Below are 23,660 nucleotides of genomic sequence, written 5' to 3' on the forward strand. Positions count from 1 at the left end.
TTTCAGATCACATCTGTCGATTCGTAGTGTTTCGTTATTGTCAAGGATTTCTTGGCACGTTTAAATTGCTGAAGGAAGCATCTTTGTCACAACGGAAAGGTAGTATGAAAAGAGGGCTGGCAGGGGTAGCGATGCAAAAAGGAGAAAATGTAAGGGAGCCAACAGCACCTTTTTTTTTTTTATTGGGCTGCCAGGGGTAGCGACATAATAACAAAAAAAAAAAAAGGGAGCCAACAGCACCCGGGTTTCCCAGGCGGTCACCCATCCAAGTACTAACCGGGCCCAATGATGCTTAACTTCGGTGATCGGACGAGAACCGGTGCAATCATCATGGTATGGCCGTTGGCACTCATCTAATGTAGGAGCACGGCAGAATTCGCGTTCGGCTTCTCTCCCAATACACAAAATGTTAGTTTTCCGCCGCATTTGACGAAAGCACTTTCTTCCGCAACAGCCAGCTCCTCGAGGACGGCGCGGGGGGCGCGCCCGGTGTCCCAGCGGAGCGACGGCCGAATTAGCGGGCGCACCGCCGCGTGTGAGAGATGCACTGCTGCTCGTTGCACGTCCTGTCATTCGCTGGGCGCGTGCAGCCTTCGACACTAGCGGAGGACGCATCTTGTCCCTGGTGTCCAGCGGAGGGCCTGTGCGGGGTGTGGCAGTGTCGTGCTGGAGGGCGCCACTGGTAGCGATGTGGGCTTCCTCGCCTCGCCTCACACCAGGTGTCTGCGTGGTTCGCAGTGCATTCGCACCATTCCTATCCCTGTCCCCGTCCCGACTTGTCCCGACTTTGCTCGACTGCCGCTCGCTGCCGCTCGGGTCGTGGCCCATATGACAGTACAAGCACGACAAACATCTGCGAGACGGCCGTGGGCCTAACGGGCGTGTCCGAGACGCCGTTTGCGGCGGGTAGGGCAGCGCCGTGCCGTGGAAAGGTGCGAAAACAGGGACGCAGGACACAGGAGGGTCGCCAAAGCATCCATCTCTTCTAGCGACGAAAGAGAAATCTTTGTTTACAAATCTGCAGCCGTACAATGCAACAAAACAATAAGCCCTGACGTATTTCAGAACGTATCTGTCGGTTCGTACTGTTTTGTTATCTCCAGAGACTCTTTGGAAATCTTCCTTGGCACATTCTTCTTCGAGCTGCGGCCATTAATATCGTATCTTATGTTTATTACAGTCGTTTATTTTCAATTATTTTTTTGTTGTTGGAACTTTGCACTGCTACGAAACAGTAGGAGGCCCTGGCTTATTTCAGATCACATCTGTCGATTCGTAGTGTTTCGTTATTGTCAAGGATTTCTTGGCACGTTTAAATTGCTGAAGGAAGCATCTTTGTCACAACGGAAAGGTAGTATGAAAAGAGGGCTGGCAGGGGTAGCGATGCAAAAAGGAGAAAATGTAAGGGAGCCAACAGCACCTTTTTTTTTTTTATTGGGCTGCCAGGGGTAGCGACATAATAACAAAAAAAAAAAAAGGGAGCCAACAGCACCCGGGTTTCCCAGGCGGTCACCCATCCAAGTACTAACCGGGCCCAATGATGCTTAACTTCGGTGATCGGACGAGAACCGGTGCAATCATCATGGTATGGCCGTTGGCACTCATCTAATGTAGGAGCACGGCAGAATTCGCGTTCGGCTTCTCTCCCAATACACAAAATGTTAGTTTTCCGCCGCATTTGACGAAAGCACTTTCTTCCGCAACAGCCAGCTCCTCGAGGACGGCGCGGGGGGCGCGCCCGGTGTCCCAGCGGAGCGACGGCCGAATTAGCGGGCGCACCGCCGCGTGTGAGAGATGCACTGCTGCTCGTTGCACGTCCTGTCATTCGCTGGGCGCGTGCAGCCTTCGACACTAGCGGAGGACGCATCTTGTCCCTGGTGTCCAGCGGAGGGCCTGTGCGGGGTGTGGCAGTGTCGTGCTGGAGGGCGCCACTGGTAGCGATGTGGGCTTCCTCGCCTCGCCTCACACCAGGTGTCTGCGTGGTTCGCAGTGCATTCGCACCATTCCTATCCCTGTCCCCGTCCCGACTTGTCCCGACTTTGCTCGACTGCCGCTCGCTGCCGCTCGGGTCGTGGCCCATATGACAGTACAAGCACGACAAACATCTGCGAGACGGCCGTGGGCCTAACGGGCGTGTCCGAGACGCCGTTTGCGGCGGGTAGGGCAGCGCTGTGCCGTGGAAAGGTGCGAAAACAGGGACGCAGGACACAGGAGGGTCGCCAAAGCATCCATCTCTTCTAGCGACGAAAGAGAAATCTCTGTTTACAAATCTGCAGCCGTACAATGCAACAAAACAATAAGCCCTGACGTATTTCAGAACGTATCTGTCGGTTCGTACTGTTTTGTTATCTCCAGAGACTCTTTGGAAATCTTCCTTGGCACATTCTTCTTCGAGCTGCGGCCATTAATATCGTATCTTATGTTTATTACAGTCGTTTATTTTCAATTATTTTTTTGTTGTTGGAACTTTGCACTGCTACGAAACAGTAGGAGGCCCTGGCTTATTTCAGATCACATCTGTCGATTCGTAGTGTTTCGTTATTGTCAAGGATTTCTTGGCACGTTTAAATTGCTGAAGGAAGCATCTTTGTCACAACGGAAAGGTAGTATGAAAAGAGGGCTGGCAGGGGTAGCGATGCAAAAAGGAGAAAATGTAAGGGAGCCAACAGCACCTTTTTTTTTTTTATTGGGCTGCCAGGGGTAGCGACATAATAACAAAAAAAAAAAAAGGGAGCCAACAGCACCCGGGTTTCCCAGGCGGTCACCCATCCAAGTACTAACCGGGCCCAATGATGCTTAACTTCGGTGATCGGACGAGAACCGGTGCAATCATCATGGTATGGCCGTTGGCACTCATCTAATGTAGGAGCACGGCAGAATTCGCGTTCGGCTTCTCTCCCAATACACAAAATGTTAGTTTTCCGCCGCATTTGACGAAAGCACTTTCTTCCGCAACAGCCAGCTCCTCGAGGACGGCGCGGGGGGCGCGCCCGGTGTCCCAGCGGAGCGACGGCCGAATTAGCGGGCGCACCGCCGCGTGTGAGAGATGCACTGCTGCTCGTTGCACGTCCTGTCATTCGCTGGGCGCGTGCAGCCTTCGACACTAGCGGAGGACGCATCTTGTCCCTGGTGTCCAGCGGAGGGCCTGTGCGGGGTGTGGCAGTGTCGTGCTGGAGGGCGCCACTGGTAGCGATGTGGGCTTCCTCGCCTCGCCTCACACCAGGTGTCTGCGTGGTTCGCAGTGCATTCGCACCATTCCTATCCCTGTCCCCGTCCCGACTTGTCCCGACTTTGCTCGACTGCCGCTCGCTGCCGCTCGGGTCGTGGCCCATATGACAGTACAAGCACGACAAACATCTGCGAGACGGCCGTGGGCCTAACGGGCGTGTCCGAGACGCCGTTTGCGGCGGGTAGGGCAGCGCTGTGCCGTGGAAAGGTGCGAAAACAGGGACGCAGGACACAGGAGGGTCGCCAAAGCATCCATCTCTTCTAGCGACGAAAGAGAAATCTCTGTTTACAAATCTGCAGCCGTACAATGCAACAAAACAATAAGCCCTGACGTATTTCAGAACGTATCTGTCGGTTCGTACTGTTTTGTTATCTCCAGAGACTCTTTGGAAATCTTCCTTGGCACATTCTTCTTCGAGCTGCGGCCATTAATATCGTATCTTATGTTTATTACAGTCGTTTATTTTCAATTATTTTTTTGTTGTTGGAACTTTGCACTGCTACGAAACAGTAGGAGGCCCTGGCTTATTTCAGATCACATCTGTCGATTCGTAGTGTTTCGTTATTGTCAAGGATTTCTTGGCACGTTTAAATTGCTGAAGGAAGCATCTTTGTCACAACGGAAAGGTAGTATGAAAAGAGGGCTGGCAGGGGTAGCGATGCAAAAAGGAGAAAATGTAAGGGAGCCAACAGCACCTTTTTTTTTTTTATTGGGCTGCCAGGGGTAGCGACATAATAACAAAAAAAAAAAAAGGGAGCCAACAGCACCCGGGTTTCCCAGGCGGTCACCCATCCAAGTACTAACCGGGCCCAATGATGCTTAACTTCGGTGATCGGACGAGAACCGGTGCAATCATCATGGTATGGCCGTTGGCACTCATCTAATGTAGGAGCACGGCAGAATTCGCGTTCGGCTTCTCTCCCAATACACAAAATGTTAGTTTTCCGCCGCATTTGACGAAAGCACTTTCTTCCGCAACAGCCAGCTCCTCGAGGACGGCGCGGGGGGCGCGCCCGGTGTCCCAGCGGAGCGACGGCCTAATTAGCGGGCGCACCGCCGCGTGTGAGAGATGCACTGCTGCTCGTTGCACGTCCTGTCATTCGCTGGGCGCGTGCAGCCTTCGACACTAGCGGAGGACGCATCTTGTCCCTGGTGTCCAGCGGAGGGCCTGTGCGGGGTGTGGCAGTGTCGTGCTGGAGGGCGCCACTGGTAGCGATGTGGGCTTCCTCGCCTCGCCTCACACCAGGTGTCTGCGTGGTTCGCAGTGCATTCGCACCATTCCTATCCCTGTCCCCGTCCCGACTTGTCCCGACTTTGCTCGACTGCCGCTCGCTGCCGCTCGGGTCGTGGCCCATATGACAGTACAAGCACGACAAACATCTGCGAGACGGCCGTGGGCCTAACGGGCGTGTCCGAGACGCCGTTTGCGGCGGGTAGGGCAGCGCCGTGCCGTGGAAAGGTGCGAAAACAGGGACGCAGGACACAGGAGGGTCGCCAAAGCATCCATCTCTTCTAGCGACGAAAGAGAAATCTTTGTTTACAAATCTGCAGCCGTACAATGCAACAAAACAATAAGCCCTGACGTATTTCAGAACGTATCTGTCGGTTCGTACTGTTTTGTTATCTCCAGAGACTCTTTGGAAATCTTCCTTGGCACATTCTTCTTCGAGCTGCGGCCATTAATATCGTATCTTATGTTTATTACAGTCGTTTATTTTCAATTATTTTTTTGTTGTTGGAACTTTGCACTGCTACGAAACAGTAGGAGGCCCTGGCTTATTTCAGATCACATCTGTCGATTCGTAGTGTTTCGTTATTGTCAAGGATTTCTTGGCACGTTTAAATTGCTGAAGGAAGCATCTTTGTCACAACGGAAAGGTAGTATGAAAAGAGGGCTGGCAGGGGTAGCGATGCAAAAAGGAGAAAATGTAAGGGAGCCAACAGCACCTTTTTTTTTTTTATTGGGCTGCCAGGGGTAGCGACATAATAACAAAAAAAAAAAAAGGGAGCCAACAGCACCCGGGTTTCCCAGGCGGTCACCCATCCAAGTACTAACCGGGCCCAATGATGCTTAACTTCGGTGATCGGACGAGAACCGGTGCAATCATCATGGTATGGCCGTTGGCACTCATCTAATGTAGGAGCACGGCAGAATTCGCGTTCGGCTTCTCTCCCAATACACAAAATGTTAGTTTTCCGCCGCATTTGACGAAAGCACTTTCTTCCGCAACAGCCAGCTCCTCGAGGACGGCGCGGGGGGCGCGCCCGGTGTCCCAGCGGAGCGACGGCCGAATTAGCGGGCGTACCGCCGCGTGTGAGAGATGCACTGCTGCTCGTTGCACGTCCTGTCATTCGCTGGGCGCGTGCAGCCTTCGACACTAGCGGAGGACGCATCTTGTCCCTGGTGTCCAGCGGAGGGCCTGTGCGGGGTGTGGCAGTGTCGTGCTGGAGGGCGCCACTGGTAGCGATGTGGGCTTCCTCGCCTCGCCTCACACCAGGTGTCTGCGTGGTTCGCAGTGCATTCGCACCATTCCTATCCCTGTCCCCGTCCCGACTTGTCCCGACTTTGCTCGACTGCCGCTCGCTGCCGCTCGGGTCGTGGCCCATATGACAGTACAAGCACGACAAACATCTGCGAGACGGCCGTGGGCCTAACGGGCGTGTCCGAGACGCCGTTTGCGGCGGGTAGGGCAGCGCTGTGCCGTGGAAAGGTGCGAAAACAGGGACGCAGGACACAGGAGGGTCGCCAAAGCATCCATCTCTTCTAGCGACGAAAGAGAAATCTCTGTTTACAAATCTGCAGCCGTACAATGCAACAAAACAATAAGCCCTGACGTATTTCAGAACGTATCTGTCGGTTCGTACTGTTTTGTTATCTCCAGAGACTCTTTGGAAATCTTCCTTGGCACATTCTTCTTCGAGCTGCGGCCATTAATATCGTATCTTATGTTTATTACAGTCGTTTATTTTCAATTATTTTTTTGTTGTTGGAACTTTGCACTGCTACGAAACAGTAGGAGGCCCTGGCTTATTTCAGATCACATCTGTCGATTCGTAGTGTTTCGTTATTGTCAAGGATTTCTTGGCACGTTTAAATTGCTGAAGGAAGCATCTTTGTCACAACGGAAAGGTAGTATGAAAAGAGGGCTGGCAGGGGTAGCGATGCAAAAAGGAGAAAATGTAAGGGAGCCAACAGCACCTTTTTTTTTTTTATTGGGCTGCCAGGGGTAGCGACATAATAACAAAAAAAAAAAAAGGGAGCCAACAGCACCCGGGTTTCCCAGGCGGTCACCCATCCAAGTACTAACCGGGCCCAATGATGCTTAACTTCGGTGATCGGACGAGAACCGGTGCAATCATCATGGTATGGCCGTTGGCACTCATCTAATGTAGGAGCACGGCAGAATTCGCGTTCGGCTTCTCTCCCAATACACAAAATGTTAGTTTTCCGCCGCATTTGACGAAAGCACTTTCTTCCGCAACAGCCAGCTCCTCGAGGACGGCGCGGGGGGCGCGCCCGGTGTCCCAGCGGAGCGACGGCCGAATTAGCGGGCGCACCGCCGCGTGTGAGAGATGCACTGCTGCTCGTTGCACGTCCTGTCATTCGCTGGGCGCGTGCAGCCTTCGACACTAGCGGAGGACGCATCTTGTCCCTGGTGTCCAGCGGAGGGCCTGTGCGGGGTGTGGCAGTGTCGTGCTGGAGGGCGCCACTGGTAGCGATGTGGGCTTCCTCGCCTCGCCTCACACCAGGTGTCTGCGTGGTTCGCAGTGCATTCGCACCATTCCTATCCCTGTCCCCGTCCCGACTTGTCCCGACTTTGCTCGACTGCCGCTCGCTGCCGCTCGGGTCGTGGCCCATATGACAGTACAAGCACGACAAACATCTGCGAGACGGCCGTGGGCCTAACGGGCGTGTCCGAGACGCCGTTTGCGGCGGGTAGGGCAGCGCTGTGCCGTGGAAAGGTGCGAAAACAGGGACGCAGGACACAGGAGGGTCGCCAAAGCATCCATCTCTTCTAGCGACGAAAGAGAAATCTCTGTTTACAAATCTGCAGCCGTACAATGCAACAAAACAATAAGCCCTGACGTATTTCAGAACGTATCTGTCGGTTCGTACTGTTTTGTTATCTCCAGAGACTCTTTGGAAATCTTCCTTGGCACATTCTTCTTCGAGCTGCGGCCATTAATATCGTATCTTATGTTTATTACAGTCGTTTATTTTCAATTATTTTTTTGTTGTTGGAACTTTGCACTGCTACGAAACAGTAGGAGGCCCTGGCTTATTTCAGATCACATCTGTCGATTCGTAGTGTTTCGTTATTGTCAAGGATTTCTTGGCACGTTTAAATTGCTGAAGGAAGCATCTTTGTCACAACGGAAAGGTAGTATGAAAAGAGGGCTGGCAGGGGTAGCGATGCAAAAAGGAGAAAATGTAAGGGAGCCAACAGCACCTTTTTTTTTTTTATTGGGCTGCCAGGGGTAGCGACATAATAACAAAAAAAAAAAAAGGGAGCCAACAGCACCCGGGTTTCCCAGGCGGTCACCCATCCAAGTACTAACCGGGCCCAATGATGCTTAACTTCGGTGATCGGACGAGAACCGGTGCAATCATCATGGTATGGCCGTTGGCACTCATCTAATGTAGGAGCACGGCAGAATTCGCGTTCGGCTTCTCTCCCAATACACAAAATGTTAGTTTTCCGCCGCATTTGACGAAAGCACTTTCTTCCGCAACAGCCAGCTCCTCGAGGACGGCGCGGGGGGCGCGCCCGGTGTCCCAGCGGAGCGACGGCCGAATTAGCGGGCGCACCGCCGCGTGTGAGAGATGCACTGCTGCTCGTTGCACGTCCTGTCATTCGCTGGGCGCGTGCAGCCTTCGACACTAGCGGAGGACGCATCTTGTCCCTGGTGTCCAGCGGAGGGCCTGTGCGGGGTGTGGCAGTGTCGTGCTGGAGGGCGCCACTGGTAGCGATGTGGGCTTCCTCGCCTCGCCTCACACCAGGTGTCTGCGTGGTTCGCAGTGCATTCGCACCATTCCTATCCCTGTCCCCGTCCCGACTTGTCCCGACTTTGCTCGACTGCCGCTCGCTGCCGCTCGGGTCGTGGCCCATATGACAGTACAAGCACGACAAACATCTGCGAGACGGCCGTGGGCCTAACGGGCGTGTCCGAGACGCCGTTTGCGGCGGGTAGGGCAGCGCCGTGCCGTGGAAAGGTGCGAAAACAGGGACGCAGGACACAGGAGGGTCGCCAAAGCATCCATCTCTTCTAGCGACGAAAGAGAAATCTTTGTTTACAAATCTGCAGCCGTACAATGCAACAAAACAATAAGCCCTGACGTATTTCAGAACGTATCTGTCGGTTCGTACTGTTTTGTTATCTCCAGAGACTCTTTGGAAATCTTCCTTGGCACATTCTTCTTCGAGCTGCGGCCATTAATATCGTATCTTATGTTTATTACAGTCGTTTATTTTCAATTATTTTTTTGTTGTTGGAACTTTGCACTGCTACGAAACAGTAGGAGGCCCTGGCTTATTTCAGATCACATCTGTCGATTCGTAGTGTTTCGTTATTGTCAAGGATTTCTTGGCACGTTTAAATTGCTGAAGGAAGCATCTTTGTCACAACGGAAAGGTAGTATGAAAAGAGGGCTGGCAGGGGTAGCGATGCAAAAAGGAGAAAATGTAAGGGAGCCAACAGCACCTTTTTTTTTTTATTGGGCTGCCAGGGGTAGCGACATAATAACAAAAAAAAAAAAAGGGAGCCAACAGCACCCGGGTTTCCCAGGCGGTCACCCATCCAAGTACTAACCGGGCCCAATGATGCTTAACTTCGGTGATCGGACGAGAACCGGTGCAATCATCATGGCATGGCCGTTGGCACTCATGTAATGTAGGAGCACGGCAGAATTCGCGTTCGGCTTCTCTCCCAATACACAAAATGTTAGTTTTCCGCCGCATTTGACGAAAGCACTTCCTTCCGCAACAGCCAGCTCCTCGAGGACGGCGCGGGGGGCGCGCCCGGCGTCCCAGCGGAGCGACGGCCGAATTAGCGGGCGCACCGCCGCCTGTGTGAGACGCACTGCTGCTCGTTGCACGTCCTGTCATTCGCTGGGCGCGTGCAGCCTTCGACACTAGAGGAGGACGCATCTTGTCCCTGGTGTCCAGCGGAGGGCCTGTGCGGGGTGTGGCAGTGTCGTGCTGGAGGGCGCCACTGGTAGCGATGTGGGCTTCCTCGCCTCGCCTCACACCAGGTGTCTGCGTAGTTCGCAGTGCATTCGCACCATTCCTATCCCTGTCCCCGTCCCGACTTGTCCCGACTTTGCTCGACTGCCGCTCGCTGCCGCTCGGGTCGTGGCCCATATGACAGTACAAGCACGACAAACATCTGCGAGACGGCCGTGGGCCTAACGGGCGTGTCCGAGACGCCGTTTGCGGCGGGTAGGGCAGCGCCGTGCCGTGGAAAGGTGCGAAAACAGGGACGCAGGACACAGGAGGGTCGCCAAAGCATCCATCTCTTCTAGCGACGAAAGAGAAATCTTTGTTTACAAATCTGCAGCCGTACAATGCAACAAAACAATAAGCCCTGACGTATTTCAGAACGTATCTGTCGGTTCGTACTGTTTTGTTATCTCCAGAGACTCTTTGGAAATCTTCCTTGGCACATTCTTCTTCGAGCTGCGGCCATTAATATCGTATCTTATGTTTATTACAGTCGTTTATTTTCAATTATTTTTTTGTTGTTGGAACTTTGCACTGCTACGAAACAGTAGGAGGCCCTGGCTTATTTCAGATCACATCTGTCGATTCGTAGTGTTTCGTTATTGTCAAGGATTTCTTGGCACGTTTAAATTGCTGAAGGAAGCATCTTTGTCACAACGGAAAGGTAGTATGAAAAGAGGGCTGGCAGGGGTAGCGATGCAAAAAGGAGAAAATGTAAGGGAGCCAACAGCACCTTTTTTTTTTTATTGGGCTGCCAGGGGTAGCGACATAATAACAAAAAAAAAAAAAGGGAGCCAACAGCACCTTTTTTTTTTTTTTTTTTTTTATTTTTTTCTTTTTTTTTTTTTTTTTTTTTTTTTTAAGAAAGGTAGTTGGAAAATTGGGCTGGCAGGGGTAGCGACATAATAACAAAACAAAAAAAAAAAGGAAAGAAGCCAACAGCACCTTTTTTTTTTTTTTTTTTTTTTTTTTTTTTTTTTTTTTTTTTTTTTTTTGAACGGGCCTCCCATCTCCCCTTATAGCCCGGCCTTTTCGCTCTCCACAAAACGCCATCCCTTGGCGAGCTTCTCCAGCTATAAAGGTGCCGTTGATTTCTGCAAGGGACGGGGGGTAAGGCGCCCCAATAGTGCCTTCATCGGCGAGGTGTGCCAGCGTGGGTATGTGCTGTGTGCTTCCACAACAAGAAACAGAAAGGAACGTGTATCCTCCAATACAAAAAAAAGAAATGCAAGGGAATCCGCCCCCCAGACTGCATTACAAATAAGAGAAACAAAATGGGCCTCTGGACGCCACTGCAGCTTGCCGTGACAGTGATCCACAAACATCGACAACCTGCCAAAGCAACAGGCAAGTGGCATCCGCCAAAAAAGTGAATCCACCGGAATAGAAATAAAAGTAAATTAAAGTCCGAAAAAATATGTCGCCGCGAACGGTCGACGGAAGGTACATGGAGAAGAAGACAAACGTCGACGCACAGCAATAGGAAAAAGTCCCACATTCAGACACACACCAACTGTGAGAGAATGATCACCGCGACACGGCCCCCTTAGTCGCCGCGAGAAAAGAACAAATAACAAGAAAAAAAATAAAGGAGGAACAGAAAGTAAAGCAAACATAAAAGAACTTTCGACGGACAAAACACCATTCACATAACTGTGGGTCATGTGGACGTTTTCGTTAATGTACGGTCCAGTAGAAACACAACGTTACCAAGCCATAAAATCATTATCCAAGAGAAGAAGTCCGTTGGTAAGCAAGGGTTCGTCATAACACGCCAACAGGAATATTGGCAGTAGTATCAGACAGGAAAAGTAAAAATGTCAAGATCGGGTATGTAGTCGTATCAGGTAAGTGACAATTTAGTGAATGCATGGGCCAGGGCAACATGCAAAAAATTGGCGAAAGTCGAGGAATAAGCCGATCGACCAAGGGTCAGACGATGTTCCGCCCACAGGTAAGACAGAAAGTCGACGGCAGTAGTCATTTTCAGGGTGAAAATACAAAAAACCGTGTGTCCCAAAATCCAAAGAGTTGCATTCCGTTTGGTGGCCGGATACGCCGCACACTGAGGCACGATGGCGTCCAAAGCTGTCACCTGGCGCCTGTCCACTCTGTTGATTAGACGCACCATGTCACACGCAATATCCCAGACATCACGGAATTTCCGACATTCGAATCGGTGTTCGATGGTGTCCTCCTCAGGACACGCATCACAGACTCCCGAAGGAATCAGATCGATGGAGTGCAGCTTAGCATTAGTCGGAAATGTGCGGTTGACCACTTTATACCATGTTCCGTAAACATGGGGCGGAATAACGGCGGCGGCAAGGTTCCGCCACACCATCCTCCAGTCGTGCTGAGGTAGCCGATACTCCCATTTATTTCTGCTTGGCGATCCCCGAAGAGCGCGCACAACGTCACCGACATTGCACGCACGGACATCACCGAGCACCAGGTAACTGTTATACACATAATACCGGCGGACAAAGTTCAACGTGTACGGAATATGACTGACCGAGACCGGAGCAACCACCGATGGTGGGCGATAGGCATGGAATAAAGCAGCCGTCGGACTGCACGGCCCCTTGTCAAGCACCACGGTAGTCCGCTTCACGAAGAGTGCAGCACATTTGTTGCGAAAATCAACGAAACCCAGCCCCCCCTCCGTCAGACTCAAAGTGCAGGTGGCCAGGGAGACTTTAAATATGTCACCCTTCCACAGCAACCAATAGACCGCCTGTTGAATGGCCCGTTCCAGTTGCTTCGGCACAGGGAGGACTTGTGCCAAATACCATGCTTTGGCCAAAATCTGCGTGTTGATAAGGGTCACTCGTTGACGGAGCGCCAAGTTCCTAGAGGCATACAGTTTCGCAACGGCCCTGACCTTATACAGCGTGGACCGCCAATTAAGAGCTTCCATACGCTGCGTATTGTCGGTCAGAATGACACCAAGGACAGTCTGCCGTGGCTTGACACAAAACCAGTCGCCGCGAACAGTACGCAGGCGAGGTGTAAGAGGGAGTAAAACAGTTTTCCGAGGATTAACGATAGCCCCCGTTGCCCTCTCAAATCGCTGCAGAACACCATGTAACCTGTCAATATCCTCTGGCTGATCGAGGAACACGCCGAGGTCGTCGGCATACGCTCTACAGATCAGCTGATCGTCACCAATGCGTATGCCCCGGCATTCCTGGGCGATACAGCGGAGGAGCGGATCCAACGCCAAAGCGAAGAGCGACATAGACAAGGGGCAGCCCTGGCGAACTGAGCGGCTAATAGGTATAACACGACTGGGAGTTCCGTTTATTACAACCCGTGACGTGGCATTCCTTAAAATATTGTGCACCATCGTCGTCAGTTTAGAACCAAATCCAAAACCGACCAAGACCCGCCGCAGATAGGTGTGACTAATCCGATCGAAAGCGGTTTTGAAGTCGACCAGCATTATCGCAGCCGTCCGGAGCCTGTGACTTTTAACATATCCGATACAATCCCGGTACGCCAGAACAGCATCGAATATGTTACGGTCCCTGACAGCGCAAGTCTGATGGTCACTCACCACCTTTGGCATAACGTTCGTCAACCTGTGCGTGATACACCGCGCTATAATTTTATAGTCGGCGTTCAGCAAGGTTATAGGACGGACATTGTCAAGATTTGGTGTTGCGGCCGATTTTGGAACGAGTGCAATGCGCCCTTCTGAAAATTCCGCAGGAATAGCAACGCCGTTATGGACCTCATTCATAATGGCAATTAAAACATCACTTAAAAGACTGAAAAATTTTAAATAAAATTCGGCAGGAATCCCGTCCAGTCCAGGGGACCGGCCCCTAGGACTGCATTTCACAGCTGTATTTAAGTCATCAAGGGTAAAAGGTTCATTTAAAATGGCTCTATCCTGTCGTGTTAACACACGTGGAACCCTCTGCAAAAAATCGCGCAGCGCCCCGGCGTCGACGTCAACCTGTCGAAAGAGCGTCTCAAAGTGCGCGTGAACTTCGCGCTCAATGGCCGCACCATCGGAGGTGGACGTGCCATCTCGCTGGATCCATTTACGGATGGCCAACCGCTCGCGCCGCCGGCGCTCCCTGCTCAGGTGGTAGAGAGAGAGCGGTTCCCCTTCCACGTCGCCCACCGGTTGGCTCCGCGCGATAGCCCCAACACCCTTCCGACGAAGATCATCGAGGAGCTTGGCTTTGAATTGATTAAAAACCGGAAGCAACTCAGGTGACATTGCGACGCGCTGAGCGATATCCTTTAAACAGTCCTGGTAAAAACGTGCCGTCGACCGACGCCAATGCGCCGCATCGCGGCTAAAATCGATTAAAAAACGCCGAATAGCCGGCTTGGCGACCGCCACCCACCACCCGATAGTACTGCCGTCATCGCCTTTACCACGCAAGAGCTTGCGCCACAACGCAGTAAATTGAGACGTGAGACTGGCATCGTCCAAAAGGCTACAGTTAAATTTCCAAATATTGCGGCGCCGAGGAGGGCGCGCACGCGGCAGGAGAAGCTGACACATGTAACCGCAATGGTCTGAAAAAATAACCGGCAACACGTCCACCTGCCGGACGTGGGCAGCGAGCGGCGAAGACACATAGATCCTGTCCAAGCGACTGTGACCGGTGGCGTAAAAGTGGGTGAAATGCGTCTTATCCGGATGCAGCACACGCCACGTGTCGCGGAGCCGAAAGCTGTCAACCAACGTACGCAATTCCTGGCACCAGTTGGGACGCGGCTCCTGATCACGACCATCAATCACAGCATTAAAATCACCACCGATCACTAAGTCAGTATGATTACGATGGAGAAGTGGACAGAGATCCAGACCATAAAATTTATTCCGCGCTGGCTTGTCACCGGCATGAGCATACACGTTAACAAAGGCAAGACCATTGACGGTACATGCTATAGCGCGGCCATTTGGCAATATTTCAATATTGCTAACATCAAATCCAGGACGGATTAAGATAGCAGTACCAGTCTGTTCGTCGGACATTATATTATCAACGACAGTAAAATCAGAAGTGTCAAATAAAAACAACAGAGCCTGACGCGTAACTTCCTGTAAAAATGCCACATGACAGTGGGAGTCATGTAAAAAAGTGAGCAATGCCGACAACTTGTGCGGATTACTCAACTTGTTAACATTGAGAGTTAAAACATTCCACGAACAACGCTCAGGCTCCATACACAAATAAAATACACAAGCACAAAAAACTCCTCAGTGAAAAACAGTCAGCAGACATAGACGGAATTTCAGCCACCAAAAGGGATAAAATGGTCGCTAATAAAGACGGGAGGAATCCCTGGCAACTGGATCAGGGAACAACAGAGAAGAACATTGATAGAGAAGATATGCCACGAACAATGCTCAGGCCCCATACACAAATAAAATACACATGCACAAAACGCTCCTCACGTCAAAAACAGGCAGCAACATGGACGGAATTTCAGCCAACTTTGTTAAAAAGAGACAGCAAACATGGACGGAATTTCGGCCACCAAAGAAGGATAAAAAGTTCTCTAAAAGACGGGAGTAATTCCCGCCAACTGGATTAGGGGACAACAAGAATCCACTAAGTCTCACCGCCTTCCACATCCTCCGCCCACTCAGTGGGGTACACGGGAGTGGGGGCGGACGCGGTCCCAGAATCTGTGCCACCGGAAGCCACCGACAAAGGAGCAGCAACGGGCATCTCCACGTCGGGAGAAGAAGCCGGCACTCGCTCGGGGGCAGAAGGACAGACACGACGCTTGTGGGTGTCTTCAGCCTTCCGTTTGGTCGGCAATTGCGGCGGCACCGCAGCCAAAGCCGTGTCGGCCGGCAATACCGAATCGTCACCTGCGGGCGGCTGACTTAAAACGGTACGTAAATGTCGAACAGCGACATCACGCTTCTGATCGGCCACGGTGAGATCGTCAGGCAGCGGATGGCGAGAAGCGGCACGCTGGTGGTGTTGCGACTGCTGTGTCGGAGGCCCGGAGCCGGAAGCCTGAGACGGCCGCCGCTCGCGGTCTAGGTCCCGACGCGCGACACGCTGTTGTGAGTCGTGCCGACCAACGCGCGACTGCCGGGAACCGGCGGGCGAACGGTCAATTGGAGACGGACTGCGGTCGGGTCGGGTAAACCCCCTATCAGAGGAAGGCGACCGACCGACACTACGAGCACGTTGCCGGCTAGAACTGCGAGACGGAAATTCATCACGCCGCGGTTTCGGAGTCGCAAAAAATTCCCGCGTCTCCACGGCAGCAGAGCGAACAGGAGCACCGACAGCCACGTCAACTGAGGCAGTCAACGTATCAGAAAATTCCTGTACCGTAACAGGCTGCGGAACAGGGTCCGACACTACATCAGTCGCCGACGCGGGCGTGGGGTCGGACACAGACTCAAGTGAAACACGTGGGAAAGACAAACTTGCGTCAGTCTGCACGGTAGCCGTAGCAGGCGCGGAAACGGCAGACACAGAAGCAAGGTCACAATCGGGAGTGGACACATCCATGGCAACCGCGGCGTCAGCTAGGTTAGCATCGGCCACGCGGCGCGCGGGTGCGGGGGGGGCTGTACCTAAGACCGAAGCAGCGACAGAGGCAAAGCTGGCCCCGCGCAAACCGTCGTCAATCGGTAATTGAACAGGCCGTTTACGTTTAGGACAATCTTGCCGGTAATGACCAACGCCACTACAAAAGGAACAAGTCTGAGGCTGTCCACTATAAGTCACAAACGCACGGTGGCCGTTGACCAAAATAAATGACGGAATGTGCTGTCTGACAACCATTTTCACACTCCGCACACCGTTTTCGACTTGAAACAAATAGGCAGAGGACCACTTTTCCTTAATCACCGACAAAACGGTACCGTACGGCCGCAAATAACGTGAAATGGTATCATTACGTATTTCAAAGGGCAAGTTAAAGATGCGAATTTGCCTAACGCCGAAGCCAGCGTGCGACACAGTCACATTACTAATTTTACCGTCAAGATGTCGAAATTTACGCACACCGTCATTGACAGACACAACAGTATCACACATGTCAGGAGATTTCAATTTTAAAAACACTGAATTAAGGAACGTATCAAACTGTATGCCAAGAACGTCATCATGCCGTAACATCAAGTCCTCTAATATCCAACGGTGAATCTCAAAGGCCGAAGGTTTATCTACTGAACGATCAAATTCACATTGGACGTTATTCTGCCTTTCCTCACTATCATCGTAAATCATTTCCATTACTTACAGTCAGGTAGTAATACAGCCACGAGGCAGAAGAAGCAGACGACACGCGAGGCGCCGCCGGCCCAGTCGCAAAAGGTAAACACAGCACGCCAGGCACCGAGGTGTTGCTGGGCGCGTGCAGCCTTCGACACTAGAGGAGGACGCATCTTGTCCCTGGTGTCCAGCGGAGGGCCTGTGCGGGGTGTGGCAGTGTCGTGCTGGAGGGCGCCACTGGTAGCGATGTGGGCTTCCTCGCCTCGCCTCACACCAGGTGTCTGCGTAGTTCGCAGTGCATTCGCACCATTCCTATCCCTGTCCCCGTCCCGACTTGTCCCGACTTTGCTCGACTGCCGCTCGCTGCCGCTCGGGTCGTGGCCCATATGACAGTACAAGCACGACAAACATCTGCGAGACGGCCGTGGGCCTAACGGGCGTGTCCGAGACGCCGTTTGCGGCGGGTAGGGCAGCGCCGTGCCGTGGAAAGGTGCGAAAACAGGGACGCAGGACACAGGAGGGTCGCCAAAGCATCCATCTCTTCTAGCGACGAAAGAGAAATCTTTGTTTACAAATCTGCAGCCGTACAATGCAACAAAACAATAAGCCCTGACGTATTTCAGAACGTATCTGTCGGTTCGTACTGTTTTGTTATCTCCAGAGACTCTTTGGAAATCTTCCTTGGCACATTCTTCTTCGAGCTGCGGCCATTAATATCGTATCTTATGTTTATTACAGTCGTTTATTTTCAATTATTTTTTTGTTGTTGGAACTTTGCACTGCTACGAAACAGTAGGAGGCCCTGGCTTATTTCAGATCACATCTGTCGATTCGTAGTGTTTCGTTATTGTCAAGGATTTCTTGGCACGTTTAAATTGCTGAAGGAAGCATCTTTGTCACAACGGAAAGGTAGTATGAAAAGAGGGCTGGCAGGGGTAGCGATGCAAAAAGGAGAAAATGTAAGGGAGCCAACAGCACCTTTTTTTTTTTATTGGGCTGCCAGGGGTAGCGACATAATAACAAAAAAAAAAAAGGGAGCCAACAGCACCCGGGTTTCCCAGGCGGTCACCCATCCAAGTACTAACCGGGCCCAATGATGCTTAACTTCGGTAATCGGACGAGAACCGGTGCAATCATCATGGCATGGCCGTTGGCACTCATGTAATGTAGGAGCACGGCAGAATTCGCGTTCGGCTTCTCTCCCAATACACAAAATGTTAGTTTTCCGCCGCATTTGACGAAAGCACTTCCTTCCGCAACAGCCAGCTCCTCGAGGACGGCGCGGGGGGCGCGCCCGGCGTCCCAGCGGAGCGACGGCCGAATTAGCGGGCGCACCGCCGCCTGTGTGAGACGCACTGCTGCTCGTTGCACGTCCTGTCATTCGCTGGGCGCGTGCAGCCTTCGACACTAGAGGAGGACGCATCTTGTCCCTGGTGTCCAGCGGAGGGCCTGTGCGGGGTGTGGCAGTGTCGTGCTGGAGGGCGCCACTGGTAGCGATGTGGGCTTCCTCGCCTCGCCTCGCCTCGCCTCACACCAGGTGTCTGCGTAGTTCGCAGTGCATTCGCACCATTCCTATCCCTGTCCCCGTCCCGACTTGTCCCGACTTTGCTCGACTGCCGCTCGCTGCCGCTCGGGTCGTGGCCCATATGACAGTACAAGCACGACAAACATCTGCGAGACGGCCGTGGGCCTAACGGGCGTGTCCGAGACGCCGTTTGCGGCGGGTAGGGCAGCGCTGTGCCGTGGAAAGGTGCGAAAACAGGGACGCAGGACACAGGAGGGTCGCCAAAGCATCCATCTCTTCTAGCGACGAAAGAGAAATCTCTGTTTACAAATCTGCAGCCGTACAATGCAACAAAACAATAAGCCCTGACGTATTTCAGAACGTATCTGTCGGTTCGTACTGTTTTGTTATCTCCAGAGACTCTTTGGAAATCTTCCTTGGCACATTCTTCTTCGAGCTGCGGCCATTAATATCGTATCTTATGTTTATTACAGTCGTTTATTTTCAATTATTTTTTTGTTGTTGGAACTTTGCACTGCTACGAAACAGTAGGAGGCCCTGGCTTATTTCAGATCACATCTGTCGATTCGTAGTGTTTCGTTATTGTCAAGGATTTCTTGGCACGTTTAAATTGCTGAAGGAAGCATCTTTGTCACAACGGAAAGGTAGTATGAAAAGAGGGCTGGCAGGGGTAGCGATGCAAAAAGGAGAAAATGTAAGGGAGCCAACAGCACCTTTTTTTTTTTATTGGGCTGCCAGGGGTAGCGACATAATAACAAAAAAAAAAAAAGGGAGCCAACAGCACCCGGGTTTCCCAGGCGGTCACCCATCCAAGTACTAACCGGGCCCAATGATGCTTAACTTCGGTGATCGGACGAGAACCGGTGCAATCATCATGGCATGGCCGTTGGCACTCATGTAATGTAGGAGCACGGCAGAATTCGCGTTCGGCTTCTCTCCCAATACACAAAATGTTAGTTTTCCGCCGCATTTGACGAAAGCACTTCCTTCCGCAACAGCCAGCTCCTCGAGGACGGCGCGGGGGGCGCGCCCGGCGTCCCAGCGGAGCGACGGCCGAATTAGCGGGCGCACCGCCGCCTGTGAGAGATGCACTGCTGCTCGTTGCACGTCCTGTCATTCGCTGGGCGCGTGCAGCCTTCGACACTAGCGGAGGACGCATCTTGTCCCTGGTGTCCAGCGGAGGGCCTGTGCGGGGTGTGGCAGTGTCGTGCTGGAGGGCGCCACTGGTAGCGATGTGGGCTTCCTCGCCTCGCCTCACACCAGGTGTCTGCGTGGTTCGCAGTGCATTCGCACCATTCCTATCCCTGTCCCCGTCCCGACTTGTCCCGACTTTGCTCGACTGCCGCTCGCTGCAGCTCGGGTCGTGGCCCATATGACAGTACAAGCACGACAAACATCTGCGAGACGGCCGTGGGCCTAACGGGCGTGTCCGAGACGCCGTTTGCGGCGGGTAGGGCAGCGCCGTGCCGTGGAAAGGTGCGAAAACAGGGACGCAGGACACAGGAGGGTCGCCAAAGCATCCATCTCTTCTAGCGACGAAAGAGAAATCTTTGTTTACAAATCTGCAGCCGTACAATGCAACAAAACAATAAGCCCTGACGTATTTCAGAACGTATCTGTCGGTTCGTACTGTTTTGTTATCTCCAGAGACTCTTTGGAAATCTTCCTTGGCACATTCTTCTTCGAGCTGCGGCCATTAATATCGTATCTTATGTTTATTACAGTCGTTTATTTTCAATTATTTTTTTGTTGTTGGAACTTTGCACTGCTACGAAACAGTAGGAGGCCCTGGCTTATTTCAGATCACATCTGTCGATTCGTAGTGTTTCGTTATTGTCAAGGATTTCTTGGCACGTTTAAATTGCTGAAGGAAGCATCTTTGTCACAACGGAAAGGTAGTATGAAAAGAGGGCTGGCAGGGGTAGCGATGCAAAAAGGAGAAAATGTAAGGGAGCCAACAGCACCTTTTTTTTTTTATTGGGCTGCCAGGGGTAGCGACATAATAACAAAAAAAAAAAAAGGGAGCCAACAGCACCCGGGTTTCCCAGGCGGTCACCCATCCAAGTACTAACCGGGCCCAATGATGCTTAACTTCGGTGATCGGACGAGAACCGGTGCAATCATCATGGTATGGCCGTTGGCACTCATCTAATGTAGGAGCACGGCAGAATTCGCGTTCGGCTTCTCTCCCAATACACAAAATGTTAGTTTTCCGCCGCATTTGACGAAAGCACTTTCTTCCGCAACAGCCAGCTCCTCGAGGACGGCGCGGGGGGCGCGCCCGGTGTCCCAGCGGAGCGACGGCCGAATTAGCGGGCGCACCGCCGCGTGTGAGAGATGCACTGCTGCTCGTTGCACGTCCTGTCATTCGCTGGGCGCGTGCAGCCTTCGACACTAGCGGAGGACGCATCTTGTCCCTGGTGTCCAGCGGAGGGCCTGTGCGGGGTGTGGCAGTGTCGTGCTGGAGGGCGCCACTGGTAGCGATGTGGGCTTCCTCGCCTCGCCTCACACCAGGTGTCTGCGTGGTTCGCAGTGCATTCGCACCATTCCTATCCCTGTCCCCGTCCCGACTTGTCCCGACTTTGCTCGACTGCCGCTCGCTGCCGCTCGGGTCGTGGCCCATATGACAGTACAAGCACGACAAACATCTGCGAGACGGCCGTGGGCCTAACGGGCGTGTCCGAGACGCCGTTTGCGGCGGGTAGGGCAGCGCCGTGCCGTGGAAAGGTGCGAAAACAGGGACGCAGGACACAGGAGGGTCGCCAAAGCATCCATCTCTTCTAGCGACGAAAGAGAAATCTTTGTTTACAAATCTGCAGCCGTACAATGCAACAAAACAATAAGCCCTGACGTATTTCAGAACGTATCTGTCGGTTCGTACTGTTTTGTTATCTCCAGAGACTCTTTGGAAATCTTCCTTGGCACATTCTTCTTCGAGCTGCGGCCATTAATATCGTATCTTATGTTTATTACAGTCGTTTATTTTCAATTATTTTTTTGTTGTTGGAACTTTGCACTGCTACGAAACAGTAGGAGGCCCTGGCTTATTTCAGATCACATCTGTCGATTCGTAGTGTTTCGTTATTGTCAAGGATTTCTTGGCACGTTTAAATTGCTGAAGGAAGCATCTTTGTCACAACGGAAAGGTAGTATGAAAAGAGGGCTGGCAGGGGTAGCGATGCAAAAAGGAGAAAATGTAAGGGAGCCAACAGCACCTTTTTTTTTTTATTGGGCTGCCAGGGGTAGCGACATAATAACAAAAAAAAAAAAAAGGGAGCCAACAGCACCCGGGTTTCCCAGGCGGTCACCCATCCAAGTACTAACCGGGCCCAATGATGCTTAACTTCGGTGATCGGACGAGAACCGGTGCAATCATCATGGTATGGCCGTTGGCACTCATCTAATGTAGGAGCACGGCAGAATTCGCGTTCGGCTTCTCTCCCAATACACAAAATGTTAGTTTTCCGCCGCATTTGACGAAAGCACTTTCTTCCGCAACAGCCAGCTCCTCGAGGACGGCGCGGGGGGCGCGCCCGGTGTCCCAGCGGAGCGACGGCCGAATTAGCGGGCGCACCGCCGCGTGTGAGAGATGCACTGCTGCTCGTTGCACGTCCTGTCATTCGCTGGGCGCGTGCAGCCTTCGACACTAGCGGAGGACGCATCTTGTCCCTGGTGTCCAGCGGAGGGCCTGTGCGGGGTGTGGCAGTGTCGTGCTGGAGGGCGCCACTGGTAGCGATGTGGGCTTCCTCGCCTCGCCTCACACCAGGTGTCTGCGTGGTTCGCAGTGCATTCGCACCATTCCTATCCCTGTCCCCGTCCCGACTTGTCCCGACTTTGCTCGACTGCCGCTCGCTGCCGCTCGGGTCGTGGCCCATATGACAGTACAAGCACGACAAACATCTGCGAGACGGCCGTGGGCCTAACGGGCGTGTCCGAGACGCCGTTTGCGGCGGGTAGGGCAGCGCTGTGCCGTGGAAAGGTGCGAAAACAGGGACGCAGGACACAGGAGGGTCGCCAAAGCATCCATCTCTTCTAGCGACGAAAGAGAAATCTCTGTTTACAAATCTGCAGCCGTACAATGCAACAAAACAATAAGCCCTGACGTATTTCAGAACGTATCTGTCGGTTCGTACTGTTTTGTTATCTCCAGAGACTCTTTGGAAATCTTCCTTGGCACATTCTTCTTCGAGCTGCGGCCATTAATATCGTATCTTATGTTTATTACAGTCGTTTATTTTCAATTATTTTTTTGTTGTTGGAACTTTGCACTGCTACGAAACAGTAGGAGGCCCTGGCTTATTTCAGATCACATCTGTCGATTCGTAGTGTTTCGTTATTGTCAAGGATTTCTTGGCACGTTTAAATTGCTGAAGGAAGCATCTTTGTCACAACGGAAAGGTAGTATGAAAAGAGGGCTGGCAGGGGTAGCGATGCAAAAAGGAGAAAATGTAAGGGAGCCAACAGCACCTTTTTTTTTTTATTGGGCTGCCAGGGGTAGCGACATAATAACAAAAAAAAAAAAGGGAGCCAACAGCACCCGGGTTTCCCAGGCGGTCACCCATCCAAGTACTAACCGGGCCCAATGATGCTTAACTTCGGTGATCGGACGAGAACCGGTGCAATCATCATGGTATGGCCGTTGGCACTCATCTAATGTAGGAGCACGGCAGAATTCGCGTTCGGCTTCTCTCCCAATACACAAAATGTTAGTTTTCCGCCGCATTTGACGAAAGCACTTTCTTCCGCAACAGCCAGCTCCTCGAGGACGGCGCGGGGGGCGCGCCCGGTGTCCCAGCGGAGCGACGGCCGAATTAGCGGGCGCACCGCCGCGTGTGAGAGATGCACTGCTGCTCGTTGCACGTCCTGTCATTCGCTGGGCGCGTGCAGCCTTCGACACTAGCGGAGGACGCATCTTGTCCCTGGTGTCCAGCGGAGGGCCTGTGCGGGGTGTGGCAGTGTCGTGCTGGAGGGCGCCACTGGTAGCGATGTGGGCTTCCTCGCCTCGCCTCACACCAGGTGTCTGCGTGGTTCGCAGTGCATTCGCACCATTCCTATCCCTGTCCCCGTCCCGACTTGTCCCGACTTTGCTCGACTGCCGCTCGCTGCCGCTCGGGTCGTGGCCCATATGACAGTACAAGCACGACAAACATCTGCGAGACGGCCGTGGGCCTAACGGGCGTGTCCGAGACGCCGTTTGCGGCGGGTAGGGCAGCGCTGTGCCGTGGAAAGGTGCGAAAACAGGGACGCAGGACACAGGAGGGTCGCCAAAGCATCCATCTCTTCTAGCGACGAAAGAGAAATCTCTGTTTACAAATCTGCAGCCGTACAATGCAACAAAACAATAAGCCCTGACGTATTTCAGAACGTATCTGTCGGTTCGTACTGTTTTGTTATCTCCAGAGACTCTTTGGAAATCTTCCTTGGCACATTCTTCTTCGAGCTGCGGCCATTAATATCGTATCTTATGTTTA

General features: G+C 52.5%; 13 non-coding genes across 13 annotated transcripts; all 13 read right to left on the minus strand.

Moving 5' to 3' along the window:
• Positions 1–228: 228 nt before the first annotated feature.
• Positions 229–347, minus strand: LOC124582138. The gene has a single exon (XR_006973742.1). It is a non-coding gene; the product is annotated as a 5S ribosomal RNA (ribosomal RNA).
• Positions 348–1,480: 1,133 nt separating this feature from the next.
• On the minus strand, positions 1,481–1,599 carry LOC124582140. Its single transcript, XR_006973743.1, has one exon. It is a non-coding gene; the product is annotated as a 5S ribosomal RNA (ribosomal RNA).
• Positions 1,600–2,732: 1,133 nt separating this feature from the next.
• LOC124582141 lies at positions 2,733–2,851 on the minus strand. Its single transcript, XR_006973744.1, has one exon. It is a non-coding gene; the product is annotated as a 5S ribosomal RNA (ribosomal RNA).
• A 1,133-nt stretch (positions 2,852–3,984) lies between these two features.
• LOC124582142 lies at positions 3,985–4,103 on the minus strand. Its single transcript, XR_006973745.1, has one exon. It is a non-coding gene; the product is annotated as a 5S ribosomal RNA (ribosomal RNA).
• A 1,133-nt stretch (positions 4,104–5,236) lies between these two features.
• Positions 5,237–5,355, minus strand: LOC124582143. Its single transcript, XR_006973746.1, has one exon. It is a non-coding gene; the product is annotated as a 5S ribosomal RNA (ribosomal RNA).
• A 1,133-nt stretch (positions 5,356–6,488) lies between these two features.
• LOC124582145 lies at positions 6,489–6,607 on the minus strand. The gene has a single exon (XR_006973748.1). It is a non-coding gene; the product is annotated as a 5S ribosomal RNA (ribosomal RNA).
• Positions 6,608–7,740: 1,133 nt separating this feature from the next.
• On the minus strand, positions 7,741–7,859 carry LOC124582146. The gene has a single exon (XR_006973749.1). It is a non-coding gene; the product is annotated as a 5S ribosomal RNA (ribosomal RNA).
• A 1,132-nt stretch (positions 7,860–8,991) lies between these two features.
• On the minus strand, positions 8,992–9,110 carry LOC124582059. Its single transcript, XR_006973670.1, has one exon. It is a non-coding gene; the product is annotated as a 5S ribosomal RNA (ribosomal RNA).
• Positions 9,111–17,700: 8,590 nt separating this feature from the next.
• LOC124582090 lies at positions 17,701–17,819 on the minus strand. The gene has a single exon (XR_006973698.1). It is a non-coding gene; the product is annotated as a 5S ribosomal RNA (ribosomal RNA).
• Positions 17,820–18,961: 1,142 nt separating this feature from the next.
• On the minus strand, positions 18,962–19,080 carry LOC124582060. Its single transcript, XR_006973671.1, has one exon. It is a non-coding gene; the product is annotated as a 5S ribosomal RNA (ribosomal RNA).
• A 1,132-nt stretch (positions 19,081–20,212) lies between these two features.
• LOC124582147 lies at positions 20,213–20,331 on the minus strand. The gene has a single exon (XR_006973750.1). It is a non-coding gene; the product is annotated as a 5S ribosomal RNA (ribosomal RNA).
• Positions 20,332–21,464: 1,133 nt separating this feature from the next.
• LOC124582148 lies at positions 21,465–21,583 on the minus strand. Its single transcript, XR_006973751.1, has one exon. It is a non-coding gene; the product is annotated as a 5S ribosomal RNA (ribosomal RNA).
• Positions 21,584–22,714: 1,131 nt separating this feature from the next.
• On the minus strand, positions 22,715–22,833 carry LOC124582149. Its single transcript, XR_006973752.1, has one exon. It is a non-coding gene; the product is annotated as a 5S ribosomal RNA (ribosomal RNA).
• Between the last annotated feature and the right edge of the window lie 827 nt (positions 22,834–23,660).

The sequence above is a fragment of the Schistocerca americana genome, unplaced genomic scaffold, assembly GCF_021461395.2.
Source record: "Schistocerca americana isolate TAMUIC-IGC-003095 unplaced genomic scaffold, iqSchAmer2.1 HiC_scaffold_394, whole genome shotgun sequence".
NCBI lineage: Eukaryota > Metazoa > Arthropoda > Insecta > Orthoptera > Acrididae > Schistocerca > Schistocerca americana.